The following is a 15,290-nucleotide window of genomic DNA, read 5'->3' as shown; positions in this document are numbered from 1 at the left end:
TCCCCCCAAAAATCATGGAGCAGGTCCTCAAAGAATCCTTTTGCAATCCATTTCCAATCCAAGAAGGCTAACAGCATTCCAGGAGATCAAGGGAAGTAATTAGTTTATTCTATTCTGCACTGGTGAGGCCACATCTGCAGTACTGTGCCCAATTTTGGACCCTCCACTATAGAAAGGATGTGGCCAACTTGGAGACAGTCCAATGGAGGGCAACGAAAACTGGCTCAGGGGCTGCAGCACAAGACTTACAAGGAGAGGCTGGGGGAACTGGGTTTATTTAGTTTGGAAAAGAGAAGATAGAGGGGATTTGATAGCTGCCTTAAACTACCTGAAGGGTAACTACACCAAAGGTGGTTCCAAAGAGGATGGAGCTGGACTGTTCACAGTTGTGATAGGTGACAGAACAAGGAGCAATGGTCTCAAGTTGCAGCAAGGGAAGTTTAGATTGGATATTAGGAAAAAACTCTCTCACTAGGAGGGTGGTGAAGTGCTGGCGGAAAGTTACCTAGAGAGGTAGTGGAATCTCCGTTCTTGGAGGTTTTTAAATCCCAGCTTGACAGATCCCTGGCTGGGATGATCTATTTGGGCTGGTCCTGCTTTGAGCAGGGGGTTGGACTAGATGACCTCCTGAGGTCCCTTCCAACCCTCATTTTCTATGATTCTATGAACTTCTCTTAGCAATCTTGTGTCCTCAAGTTTTCAGGTCAGTTCTTGAGGTAGCATTTTTCAGGTTGTTTGCAACTTTTCCATACGGACACATGTTCTAGCATCACAGAGGCAATGAATGTTTTCAAGGGAAGTAGTGGAGTGTCTATTTCTTCATGTCTTTGGGGAAGAGCAAGAGCAATTGTGTGAAACTCCTCCTTATGATATACAAGAAGGTCAGAATAAATGATTTAATGGATGCTTTTGTTCTTGAACTCTGATGACTGACAAAGGAGAATTCTTAGTTGTGGACTTTTGCCTGTATAATTAGAGCCCAGATTTGATAGCCCTCTGGCCCTGGTTCAAATCTTAAATGCATATTTAGTCCTTTAATTGAAATCCTATGTCAAGGTAAGAGAACTCTAGATGACAAATAAAAATAAGTTGTTTCATTACCTTCTTATTTTAATTTATCTGCAGATACCAAGAATCTATGCAAACAGGCACCTAAGAAATACAGAAAGGCTACTGCCAAAAAGTGAAATGTCAACACCATAGCTACTATCCTGAATTTCTTTCTTCACAGTTATGTCTTCCACAACTTTTGACTCACAAACCAAACCCAATCATATTAAAGACACTTTACCCTAACTCTAGTTGCCCATCATTGCTTTGGCCAGTGGCGCTGGGATACTGTGGATGGCATACAACCTAAAAATGCCAGTTGAAGAATGATCAAAACAATGCATCTGTCATCTCTTCCCTTCCTGCTGTTGGTTCTGGTAGCAGAAGACAGGTGGCTCATTACAACTTGAAGAAGAAAGCCTGGATAAATAAAGCATTGGGAATATTAGCCTATAGAGACAGGTTTAGTAGCAAGGCTTTTGTTCAGTACAGGACCTCAATTTAATGTATATTTAAGCCACCTTTTTCTTTTCTTTGGCATTGTGTCTTAAAGTCCCCACGTGAAGGGTCTAACTGGAGCAGAAAGGAAAATTGTTAGCAATAGGGAAAATAAGCAATCTTTCTGGCTCACTATCTGCCCATTTATTTGTAGCCCACCTTTTTGTTGGCTTCCCAGAAGCATACCTATTAGCTCTCTGCTCCCCATAACAAAGTGCAGGTTAAAAACGAACACCTGAATTTACCAACAACGCTTTAATCCCCATGGATATGGCCCTGGCTTGCCTCAGCTTTCCCACTGTACCCTCATCACAGGAAATATCACATTTGCTCATATACCACAAGCCCCAAAATAAGCTGGGCATCTTGTTTTTAGACGGAAGAATATAAGAAAGAATTGTCCAAAGTAATAGCCAACTGTGCAACACAGAGTCTACATGTGGGACATAGTCTACTTGGAAATAGGTCCAGGATGTGTGGAGTCCCAGGAGACAGTCTGGCTGAGGCAGCAGGAACTTCTAGGTGTGGTAGGACCACAGCAAATCAAGGCCCTGACCCTTGCCAGGGCAGTAGCAAGACTGTTACTTCTTTACTGTAAATAGTTCTTTATATAAGTTCCTGAAAATAATAGTGTTGTTTACATACCACAACCGTCATCAACATACTACAGACTGCATGCAGCAGCTCACTCAGCTGGCTCACTGGCTATTCAGCCAAAAGCCACTGCCTCATCAGTCACTGAGAGGGTTAATACTGGACTCCATCCGTGATCTCTGCAGCTCCATAGAGAAACAGCAGTTACCTTGGCAGTCATGAAGCATATTGCATGCTCTACTCTATCCTGCTTCTACTCCAGTGAAGAAAAATCAGCTTCCCCACCTAAGATATGCACCCCAATTTTGAAGGGCTAATTTTGGGGGGAAAGTATATATGCAAGTAAATGTGGTATATTCTTTCCCAGGCCTAAGCCTTTTCCTGTATCTTTCACTATACTCCTACTGCAAGCTTATTATTTTATAACATGCTGCTAGACTTGCAACTTCTTTTACATTCCAGTATTTTAAAGTCTTTGCAAAAAATCTAAGTGTCATGCAATAGCAGCAATCATCTTATTACCAATCTTTTTTTTTCTTTGACGTAATCCACAGCTACAACACCAAATTCTGCTTCCAGGATAGGTGTAACTGCTAGGGCTGTGTGAAGCTTCAGTCCCTGATTTGATGCAGTGGAGATTTGGCCCGATACGGTGGCTGAATCTCTGAATCCAAATTGAATCAGAGGACCCTTTAATCTCTCCAAATGGAACTGGAATCCTCCGAATTGATTCTGAGAGATTTGGAAAGATTTGGAGATTCGGACATAGACACAGCTTTAAATGTTTGTTTTACATACCTCTAGGTACCAGGTGGCTCATGAGTGCAATGATGCTGGGGTGCATGGAGTGTCCCACAGAAGCATGGGGGGGCTCCCCAGCACGCTCAGCAGCAGTCCCAGAAGTGGACCGAGCACGTGGAGGGCCCCTCACACTCCTGTTGGACACTCCATGCGCCCCAGCATAGCAGCGATCATGAGTCGTGCCTGCTACCTCAAGGTACGTAGAAAAAACTTTTAAAGCTGTGTCTGTGTCCAAATCGCTGATTCTCCGAATCAGCATTGAATCTTCAGGTTTGGATTAGGCCAAATCGAATCAGGGACAGTGATCTGAATCAACTAATCGAATCACTGTCCCTGTTTTGGGCTGAATCTGAATCGAATAGGGCCTGCTTCGCACAGCCCTAGTAACTGCCACATCAGGTAATCCTGTGCTTCCCTCACTAGAAACCCTAGGAAGAGACTTTGCCATGAAGTTTGTAGTTTTTAGCTTGGAAAAATTGGGTGGAGCTTTGAGTGTCTGACACTAACGGCAGCCTTGAATGCTCCGATGACCCTGGTGATGTGACTGTAGCTGAGCTGGCTTCTGACTTTACCTGCATCATGCTGAAACAATACCATCTCCATACTAATGGCTGTGCTCACTGGTCAGCACCAAACTATTTTCTCTGGTGGGGCACCACAGCTGAGAGTTATTTTCCATACCTCAACCTATTTCGATTGTCTTTGCTTTCCAAGTACTGCCAAAGTGTCTGGACCCTTTGCCATTGCATTCTTTGATTTATCTTTGACCTGGGCTCCATTTCTCTTTGGCTCTCTCTCCCCTCCTCCCCCTTCTTTTAAAATAGCTCTTTTGACTTCTCTGACAGAGGAACAGGTTGACATTTCACCATGTAGTCATGGCAACATAAATCGTTCAAGTGACAGTGGCTTGCAGAATTTGTAAGGTCTGCTGTGAGCCATTCTACCCCATGGAGACTGGTGCCACAACTCCCATCCCACAGACGATGGACACCCTGCATAGCAAGTACTGGCGTATGTGTGTGTTAGGGGGAAGGAGGACAGCCCACTCTGACTCAGTCACACACACCATTTAGTTTTCATTCCCTACCATGCTATTGCATCCCTATTAGCTTACTGAGATGCTGTGTTTTTTTTAGTCTCAAACTTTTTCATCATGTTGAACTTTCATATTTAATGATATCTTTGTTGCAAAGCAGGGACTGGGTGCCTTCACCTCCAGTGAAACATACACTCCCTCTCAAAAGTAATTTGTGGGCAATAGCAAGTTACTTCAGATTCTCCCTCTGCTATGTTCCCTACCATTGGTGATGCATACGGGGTGCATGTGTACCCCCTGAGCATGGCCGTGCACCCCCTGTGAAAAGGCACTGCTGATGGCACCTGCAGGTGGTCGCCGCTCATTGCCGCCCCACCCTTGCCCCTGACACCACTGGTGGCATCTGTGATTGCCGCTGGCTGCCATTGATACTGCCAGCAGCATCTGCGGGTGGTTGCCAACCGCCTGTCGGCACTCACCACCCCTCTGCCCTGATGCTGACAGCATTGCAGCTGCCTGTGGGAGCTCCCCACTTACCGCTGCCATGCTCCCACTGCTGCCTCCACCGCCCCCAGCCTCCAGGGACACGCAGCATTCACAGTCCCTACAACAGTTAGCCTGTTTGTCTGCTGCAGCCACTTGCTGCCATGTTGACCATGAGAGGGTTAACACTGGACTCCATTTATTTGCTTGTTGTTTATTGCCTTACACCTACAGTGTGTGTTCCTTACATCGGGACCATTTTTTTAGGGGGGTGGGGATTGCTCCATGAACAGGACTTTTAAGCACTACAGTAAAGCAAATAATGAATAAGCCATCCTATTGATGAACCCTCACTTTCATGATTAGACAGATCAACATCTCTCCTACCCATACTACCCTGTAGAAAATGCATCAAATACCTTCACAGAAAAGTAATATTAAGAAAGGTGTTTCTCTCCCACGCTCACTATTTCAGCTTCTGAATTCCCTGGAGCAGACATTTTCAACTATTAGAGAGCTACTGCAATTAGGGCCTGTCAAAGAACCATGCTAGGGAGGACCACAGTGAAGCAGCCATGCCTACTCCACATGTGCTATACCCCTAAACAGCGTGAGGGCAGCACTAGGGAAATGGTAATAAGCTTGCTCTCTTAGGAGTGTTTATCGGCATGCATCCAGTACCACCAACACAGCTATATTCTATCCATGTTGGGGTGTAGCCCACATGTAGCTTCACTCAGGTACTCCATCCTGTGGCCCTCAGAGGACATGTCTGCTCTGCCAATATTATTTATCAGATAAGCGTAAAAACAGGATCCAGGCAGTACCACATGCCCAACCACCTTTATTGAAACTGCCAGTGAATTCTCTGAAGACTAGAGTTTGAGAATATTTTTATCACCTACACAATGTGCTGCTGGAGGTCTACCTAGAACTGGTTAATGCTAATTAATCCTACACCTCCTATACACATGCCAGCTGCTGTGTCCATGCAGAGTCCCAGAATCAATGTGGCATCAGGCTGTTCACGTGCTTTCCACTGCAAAGTGAGGCTTAATATAGATCCTGCTTTACATACAGCTTTTCAAGCACAACCCAAGAAGTTCCCTATGCAAAACTCTCTCTCTCAAATATTCCTCTATTGTAAATCAGGAAAGGGGAGGGAATCTTTGCAGGACATTACATCACCCTGATAAATAACTCTTGCAGCATCTCTAATATTGGTGAAGGGACAGTTGGATTTCAGGTGTGATGGTTCCTATTCATAATTACATGCTGTAATGTCACTAATTTCAGTGTACATTTGTTCCAGTTGGTCTAAATTACATGCTGAACTAATTGGGATGTTGGACTAATATTTTTTTTAAATGTCATTTTCCCCTCATTTTCAATGACAGACTTTCCTCTGTCTCTCCTCTCCCATGTTTTTGTTGATTTAATCCAGTTTCAGTGCTTCTGACTGTGAGACCAGGGGCACACAGTGCAGGCTGCCAGTCTACGCTTTCCGTAATTCCTCCCATGCCTTGCTGCCCGTGGAGCTCAGTGCTAATGTTTCAGCCCGCTTACTCTCTTAAGCAGACACTGTCAATCAGATCTTATTAGGCAGATCTTTTAAAAATATATTTTCATTTGTTTATTGGCAGCTGGTTTGTGTTCCCTTCCCTGTTCAGGAAAAAACCACAGAGAAATGGAATTATGGCTTTGCACAAAGATGTATGAGTATGATCATTACATAATTTTTTGAGAGATTCATGGGGGGGTATTTTAAAATCTTATTTTTAATCAGAAACATTAACTGTCCATTGTAATCCCTGCACTGAGGATTAAATATGCAGCTCAGCCTACACCATGCTCCCAGCTATAAATGTTACATAACAGAGATACTAGTGACTCAGGAGATCCTCAGGATGAGAAAACTCATCATGACAGTGAAATGGTGGCTACCATTGATGGAAAGGTACTAAGTCCACCAATAGTCAGTTGTACCAGCTAATATGCAAAGGGGCATTATTTCTGGTCTTGTCAGTAACCATGGGCTGACTTATGATCTGCATTAGTAAGCTTTGGGCTTTGCCTATACCAACGTCTCATCTGATGGAAAGGAACACAGTCTTGTTTCCAGGAAAGAGAGTGAAAGAGTGATTTGCTAGTGGTAAGGTGCTGTGGTGGTGCAAAGTCTTCCCTCAAACTCAGATAGTCTTATTATGGGAGCTGTTAATTTTATGTGCAGTTGTCAGAAGGGTAAGTAAACTCGGTGTGGATTCTGTTTGCTAATAGGCAGGGACTCAATGCTAATGAAATTATTACCAGAGCATGTGTTACATTCCTCTTCACACTAACTGTCTGTGTGAAAGCTAATGAAGAATAGCATTTTGGCATGTGTGGTTTTTCTCTTGCTTTGGAAATTGCTTCCCAATGAACAAGGGAGATAGCAAAAATATCTTGCAGAAGATACAGTCAGAAATGAACCCTCCTTTCACAGCTCCTTTGGATATCACTGAAGTGTTTTAGGCTACAAACAGAAGTCACATTTGTCCTGGGATAAGCCATTTTATTCTGGGACAAAGTGCGATCATTCAGATGTTTGTGTCCATTGTGTCAGTATAAATCCTACAAAGGTTCATGGGATAAGTAGTACTAATACTTTCCCAGGACATTGTAAAGTGGTGAGCCTGAATGGTTATCTTGGGATTACATCATTGACTCAATGGCGGAAAAGCCATGATGCATTCAGCCAATCAGTAAACGCTGATTAGAAGGGTGATGTGTAAAATTCATGCCAATCCCAGGATATTTCTGTTTCAGGACAAATGCAGGCACACTTTGTACAGGAACCATTACAGCATCTGTTCCTAGCCTTACTTAGCTATTTTAAATTGAAGCAGCAGTATTAGATGAGGCTTACACTTTCTTTTTTCCTTGTTTCTTTCTTTCCCCTGTGGTCTTTCTTCCATGTGTCCTCTTGTGAACTCTCTAACACTAATTCCATGAGCAAAGTGTTTTCCCCTCCTAGTCATTGCTGTGCAGTATCTGTCATTAGCTTTTGAGAAGCTGTTTGTGATCTGCAAAATATGAGAAAACACAGCAATTTGTTATACATTATCTTAATTAATATAAATTGATAATGACTTGCAGACGGAGAAAAGCTACAATGGTAGCAACTGACAATTTTCAGCTCTCCAAATGGATTGAAATTACCATGGAACAAGCTGAGCCAGTCAATCACTAGAATCACTGTTGGCACCAACTTGTGGAAAAGTGAGGGATAAAAATGGCCAATACATCAGGCAGCCTTAGCAGTGTTGTAAACATATATAGAACAACTGTACCAGCTGAGCTCCATCTCCAAACTGGTCTGCTGAGGAACGGCATACTGAGATGGAGGAGGCTGTAGCTTAGAGGAGGCAGCACAGCAGCTTCTCTGAAGCCGTTCATGCAAACCATACCACAAAGTACTTTACAGAATTAAATAGAAAATAGAGGGAGAAGTCAAAAATCCCAGACAAAGAAGGAAAATATGCTTCCAGCTAAAAATAAGAGGACAGTGATAAAGGAAGGGGTGTTGGCAATGGACCATGCGACACAGGAGAAGGCACTACATGCATTCACTTTGCTCAGAACGAAGAGGCTGAGAGAGCTTGGAGTAGGAGTCAGGGAAGCCAGGTGAGACAATGTTTCTAAGCTAGGCTGGGACAAGAGGACCTTGAATTGATTTTGTAAATAGCTAAGGAACCCAAAGGTTCATCTGAGGGTGGGTGAAGCTGTGTCACATGCTTTTCCTCATGTGTGACTGATTAAGTCTCTCCCTTTGCATTTGGATGCTACTTATAACCTTTATCCAAGTTACTTGAATCCATTTGGTTTTCAAAAACAAACTTGGAAATTGAATGAGGAACAGGGTTTATTGTGCTCTTTCCAACACTTTGTGCTTCCAGGCAGGTTGGAAATCCCACAAGAAGAGTCTCTTCCCTAGGAATTTACAACATCTGTTTCTAGTCCTACAATTTGATGCAAGCCAAACAAAACACTGCATCAAAACATTCACAAGCTTTGGGGAGGGCTGGCCCATTTCTGATGGGAACAAAGAGGAAACACGAAACAAGTTAAAAAAACATCAGAAAAAGGTTGGAATCCACTTTAGTTCTAGGGACAGAGAAAGGTTTGAGTCAATTCTTATTTCATCCCAACTGATTCATCTACCAATTTGAAGCAGAAATGCTACAAACATTTCAAAGGGTACGAGGGCCCTTTATCACTGACAACTAGCTTTGCCTCTTGAAATGCCCAGTGGAAGGAATGATTTAGGATTAGGAAAAACCAGTAGCTTACTATAGAATTCTTTATAGATGGTACTCAAAAGAGAGTTCAAGTCAAATCCATCCCCAGGGTATGCTTACTTCTGCATTTATACAGCAGTCTACAGACTCTCAATACACAGCTCCATGCTCATAATACTCAATACCAAACATAAATGCTTCTGATGAGATGAGAAACAGCAGAGGATTGTGATTTCTCATTGAGCTTCGTAGTTCAATACACAGTTCTGGTGAGTACATGGAATATTTTCTTACCATTTTGCATCTAGCCCAAGCCAGTTTTTCCCTTATTAAACAGAAGCAGTAGCAGGAGTAGCTTAATCATGAACTTTCATTTCTGCCAGCGACTGAGCCCCTCCTTTAAGAGCTGGTATCTTTAACTCATTTTGAAGACAAAGAGTCGAGAGACAAGGAGCCCCCATGTTAGGTGCCAGGTAAGGAATGGATATATAAAATGGATATATAATCCCTGTAGCTCAGGGAACTGTGGTGATTAATGCTGCCTCTCTCCCTGCTGCTGGAAGTGGTCTTCCTGGTCTCGATTTGGCCTTAGATCTAAAGTAGTTTGACACTAGGACTGTGTGAAGATTTGGTTCCCGATTTGATTTGGCAGAGATTTGGCTCGATTCGGTGGCCTAATATCTCAATCTGAATCAAATCAGAGAATCCTTTAATGTCTTTGAATCGATTCAGTGAGATTTGGACAGATTCGGTGATTCGGACAGAGACAGCTTTAAGTGTTTTTTCTACGTACCCCTAGGTAGCAGGGGCTTGTGAATGCTGCGATGCGGAGGTGCATGGAGTGTCCCAGAGAAGCACGGGGGGGTCTCCAGTGCATTCGGCAGCAGACCCGGAAGTGGACAAGAAGCTCTTCCATGTCCACCAGGGAGCATGCTGGGAGGCCCCCCTGGCCCCCTGGCTCAGTGCCTGGTCCTGGGTTGGGGCAGGCACCCAGGGTCCCCCTGTGGCCAGTTGGGGGGGGGGGGCGGCAGACCTGGAAGGGGACCAGAAGTACTTCTGGTCCACTTATGGGTCTGCTGCTGAGTACGCTGGAGAGTCCCCCGCACTGCTGTGGGACGCTCCATCTGCCCCAACATCACAGCGATCACGAGTCACAGCTGGTACCTCGAGGTATGTAGAAAAAAAACTTTTAAAGCTGTGTCTATGCCCGAATCGCTGATTCACCGAAATAACATCGAATCGTCAGATTTGGATTCGCTGAATTGAATTGGGGACAGCGATCCGAATCAACAGATCAAATCACTGTCCCTGATTTGGGCCAAAACCAAATCTGAATTGAATAGGGACCACTTTGCACATCCCTATTTGACACCTCTATCAAACTGAAGAAGTTTAATGACTTGTTCACAGTCACAAAGGAAATCTGTGGCAGGGCCACACACCAAACCAAGACCTTCTAAGCCTCAAATCAGTGCTTTAATCCCCAGACTGTGCCCCCACCCCTTTCCTGACTTCAGGGGAAAGACTCCAGTGCTTAAGGACAGGCATTTAAGCATTTCACCTGAACAGGGCATAAAGACGATGCATCAGGGCAAATTGCTTGACTATGTTGCTTGCAATAAGTTAGACCAATGCTATTATATATTATACATTCACCTCCAGAGGACTGGAGCAGCAAGAAAGAGCATTACTTTGAAAATATACTACTGCTGTCTAATTATCATTGCTGCAAACATATAGACATCTGTGCTAACGTCACCAGCTTCAGTCCAGATTCCCGTATTTTTAGGCAGCTCTACACTTGAATGCTTCCTTGAGTCTGGCTGTCTCTGTAACAGTTGGCTTTTAAGTGAATTTTAAACATCAACACCTATTTTAGAGCATGTGGTAACAACAACCGGTGTACATTCTTCAGTCACAGAAGGTAGTAACTATGAGCTTAATATTTATTCCTATTATGCTACAACTAAAAGCCTTCTTTAAAAATGTAGCCCCAACACAAATACAAAACAGGCAAATACAAAGCATTCACGAGGCAATTGTAGTGTAACATCCTGGAGTTCTCAAGTGAAACGTATGCCCAAAACATGTAATATGCAAGCCACATCCCTGTGGGGTTTTTTTATTTTGTGAACGTTGTTACAAGCAAAAACACTTGGCAAAGGGAAAAGATCAAGGTTTGTAAATTATTTTCCCAGCAGAAAGTGAAGATTAAAAAAAATTTGCTATAATGGCCCTTTTCTCCATTATAGGAACATCATTTCCATTCCAGGTTCCTATATTACGTAGTATTATAACCCTGACTGAGCGCTATCAAAGATAATGCCATGTTCTACAGCACGCGGTTCATTAGAGCTCCATAGTGTCTCAAGGGCAAAATAGGAAAGTATTTCTTTTTGTCATAAGATCAGCGCTCTCCTCTGATGAATTGTGTGGCTGCCAATGACCATCCTAAACTTCCCAATAAATATCCCCATTGGTCTTGCCACTAGCTTATTGTAGAGGCAGATTCTAGCATCCCACCAAGTAACACCCTACTCGTACCTAGGCATTCAACGAGGTGCTACTGAATGTACCTACACATGTCAAAACTAGGCCCCATAAGCCTTGTAAGTGCTGAGGGGATATGGAAAAAAAAAATCAGTAGTTCTCTGTCCACATCCAGACTGGAGACAGATGGATACAAATCCCAAGATGCAAATATACCTGGACTTGTTCTATCTGGTTCTCAACTTTCTGGCTGCCCCACATCTATCTCTCTGATTGATGCAATATGCTGGCTCCAGGCTCATGAGCTTTGAGGCCCAAGCACAGCATTGATTTGACCACATTGATATAATAACAGTAATACTTTGCACTTCTGGCATCAATCAATCCAAAGCTGTCCATGCCTTAAGTACAATTCTCCTCATTTAAGGATGAGGACTAAAGGAGAGGGTTAGAGAGAGGAACATAGAGGTTGTGACTTCTCCAGGCTTGCTTGACAAAGGGCCTGTCTTCATGTAGCCCAGAGCCATTACTGCAGCTCACACAGGCAAGGCCAAGTTAGCTTTAAACTCACGGACTGAAAAGCATGTGACTGTGGCAGCACTGTTTCCAGCCTAGCAATTCACTCAGGGTCATGGGCTTGTTTTGCATCCAAATGCTGTGCTGAACATGGTCATCAGTACCTGCACTAGCTAGTTTAAAGCTAGCTCAGGTGTGTCTGCATAAACTGCAGACACAGCCTTGGACTGCAGTGTCAACACTCAGCATAGCGGGTGGTTCTAGCCCAGGGGTAGGCAATGTTTTTTGGTTGGAGTGCTGAAAAACCCCCACAGCGTCTACCTTGGAAAGTGCCGGAGTGCCGACATGTCAGAGCTCTGAGCAGCTGTTTGCAGTCTCCCAGCTGCAGCCAGCCCACAGAGCCTGGTCTGCATGCCCCAGGGCTTGCAGCCTCCCAGCCGCCTGCTGGGAGCAGCCTGGGCTCTGTGGCTGGCAGCAGCTGACTAGAGCCCAGGCTGGTGGTGGTGTGCTGAGCAAAATGGCCTTGCGTGCCAGGGGTTGCTGACCTGTTCTAGCCTATCAAGTCAGTGCTCCTCATCTCCGAATCACCCCCTCCAACGATGATTACATTCTCCAGTGCACCTAGAAGAACTGAAAACAATAGGGCTGGGAAGAAACTTCTCTTTAAGCCAACTTTGTCCCCCTTGATCCTGGATTGGCCAGAAAACTGTTATCAGCTGCTCTAAGTTATGCCAGCAACAGGAGTTTCAGTGATGGGAACTGTGCACTGTTCAGCCCTCTTTCCTTAGTTCTCCTAACTCCAGTGTGGGGGGAGGTGGTGGCAGGAACAGCAGATGGTGAACAACTGTCTTCACCACCTGAGGGTGCTTGTGTGTCAGGGAGGATACTTGCCTGCCCCTTTTGTACAACTCTTTGGTGCTTTAGCCATCTGACCCTGAGAACGGAAACCAAGGTTGCTTCATAGCATATGCACTTTCATAGCATTCATTGCCTCTTTTAGCCCTTATACTTACTACCTGCACGGTTTAGCCTCTCTTGTGTTAAGGAGTGAACAGATGAGAGGAAATCTGATGCTGAACACTGTTAGACTACAGTGTTGCTCCTTGGGTTGTGGAAGACTGCTAGCTTTGCAAGAAGTCCCAGAATGACCATCTGATATCAGTGTGATTGTATGCAGAATAACACATCACTCAGTGTAAGGATGGGTGGCAGAATATGACCCTTGCATTGCACAGCTTGCTGTATCTATATCCCAAGCACGGTAGTGGCAGCTTACATTCTCCACTGCAAATTAAACAAATCCTCAGCAACTCCAGCAGAATAGTGTCACTGCGCTCTGGTTTCTGGTTCATGTAACATGACTTGATCCACAAAATAGATGGATTTACTTAAGAAGCTACATTACCCACCTTAACAGTATAATAAATGCCTGAACAATCTTGTTTCCATTGTGGGGGGAGATGGTCTTGTTAAGCTCTTTAGTTGCTCAGTCTTCCACCTTCCTAGTTGTTCAGCATGAGCTTTAGCTTCCCATATGTTGCGCCTTCAGAAGTGACAGCTGAGCCTAAGATAGGAAGCTGACTTTCTTTATGACTAGAGCCAGTCAGTGTTGTCCTCTGGCTCCTGCTCTTCTATAAGCCTTCTGTGAGCCCACTGATGTGGTTAATAGGTTACAGGCAGCCGTAAAAGAGCTGCCTTTGGGAGAAAAAAGCTCCAAGTTTTCCAGTCATTCTAGACTGCTGATACAAGGTTCAATTCTTCTTGTACTTTACTGTAAACAGATGTTAGAAAAAATTAATTGAGGCATTTGCTCCTGAATAAAACTCCATCAAGCACATTGACATTTTAAAGCTAGAATAATCTCCCATTAGCACTTTTAGTTGTATCGCTTTTGCAATTAACAACACATTTTTAGCACTAAGAAGAATGAAAAGAGCAGTCAAGCTGATTCCTGTTCACTGAGCAGCAGGATTTCCAAGTTGCTCACTTGAGCAATTTCATGACTGAATCTGGTAAAGCATGCACAGGAAATGATGTGACCCAGGCCTGGGATTTTTCAAAGGAGTGTAAGGGAGTTGGGCACCCATATGCTTTTTAAAGTCAAAGGGATTTGGACAGCTAACTCTTAAATCCCCTTTGGAAATCCTGGTTTTAGCAGTCAAATGGGGAATGGATACTGGTTTTAAGTGTCAGGAGCAGATGCTGGTTTTAGGTGTCACAGCAACTGGGGGGTTACTCTCCAAGGGAGTAGTCAAGTGTCTAAAAAACCCATAAAGCGATTTCAATGCTGCACTTTAGTAAAAAACAAAATGAAAAACCAAACAAACAACAACCCCTCCCCCCCACACGCCATAAATATTTTTTTGATCTTAAAATTTGGGTAGTACTTACTGTATCAGGGTATCTAGCAGTCCTGGAAGGGCTTCCCCTGAAGAGTTGTTTGGGTAGCTATACTATATTATACCCATCACTATGGCATCTGAGCACATAACGGAAGAGTGCTTAGCTGAATGTAGGAAGTCATGCCAGGATACTGTGACCCAGCCATATGATTGCAGTTGGTAGATAACTCCATGCCTGATGTGTTGAAATTGAGACAGTATATCATATAAAGGGATAGAATGAATGCACAGTGGGCCCAGTACTAAGCCATTGCATTCATCAAATCATAGAACAGGAGAGTTAGAAGGGCCCTAATAGTTATCTAGTCCAACCCTCTGCTCACGGAAGGATCATCCCCAACTACACCATTCTAGTCAAGTGTCCTAGCCAAGTGTCTGTATCACAGGAGGTTTCAATGGGATGTTGATGACTTTGGTGGCAATACTAGGCCTTTTCTGTTTGCCATTATTTGACTAGTTCTTTTCTTTTAACCCCTGCATAGCAACCAGCCACTGCTAAATTCTCCCTGTCCCTTTTTTATTTTATTTTTTGTTGCTTATGACATAACTTCTCAATGACACTAGTAACAACTCTGGCTCTACCCGCTGACATGGCACCCACCTTAGATCTGATCTCCACTTTGCTTCCCAACTAACAAGCAGCCATCCCACCTTCCCCACCTTTGAAGACTCTCACAGCCCTGCCAGGTGAATGCATCTTTCTTGCATTCTGTTTGCACAGAAAGCCTAAGCTGGGAAGTCTTTTCTTTCAATCTCCTTGGATGCAGCCAGCCCATGACCCTGTTGAACCTCAGAACACCCCAAGACTCAAACCCCATCCACTCAGCTTGTAACCAGCTCTGGCAATTAGGCAGAGCAGAGAGTTTTAATGGGACCTAAATGTGTGCCCCACTGCTGCTTTTTGCCACTCTGAGGTAGTCATTTAGCTTATACTAGGAAACAGGCTCCTCCTTTATCCAACTTGGACTCAGTCACATGGAAAAAGGCACTGACCATTATAGATCACCCCAGACTAGGAGTTTCCAACCTGGGATATATGTGTATGAGTGTACATGTGTGAGCATGCACGCACGCGCACACACACACACACACACACACACACACACACACACACACACACACACACACACACACACACACACA

At 44.1% G+C, this 15,290-nt stretch overlaps 1 long non-coding RNA gene across 1 annotated transcript in view; it reads right to left on the bottom strand.

Moving 5' to 3' along the window:
• Nucleotides 1–6,243: 6,243 nt before the first annotated feature.
• LOC109294453 overlaps nucleotides 6,244–15,290 on the bottom strand; it is a 14,626-nt gene continuing 5,579 nt past the window's right edge. The window contains exons 2-3 of the long non-coding RNA XR_002096523.1: nucleotides 13,155–13,516; nucleotides 6,244–7,524 (exon numbers count right to left, since the gene is read on the bottom strand). This is a non-coding gene — a long non-coding RNA (uncharacterized LOC109294453). The remainder of the gene's footprint in view (nucleotides 7,525–13,154; nucleotides 13,517–15,290) is intronic.

Source organism: Gavialis gangeticus, unplaced genomic scaffold (assembly GCF_001723915.1).
Source record: "Gavialis gangeticus isolate Ggan-Ray unplaced genomic scaffold, GavGan_comp1, whole genome shotgun sequence".
NCBI lineage: Eukaryota > Metazoa > Chordata > Crocodylia > Gavialidae > Gavialis > Gavialis gangeticus.
The sequence above is the reverse complement of the archived record's forward strand: the minus strand, read 5'-3'. Positions and strand labels throughout refer to the sequence as shown.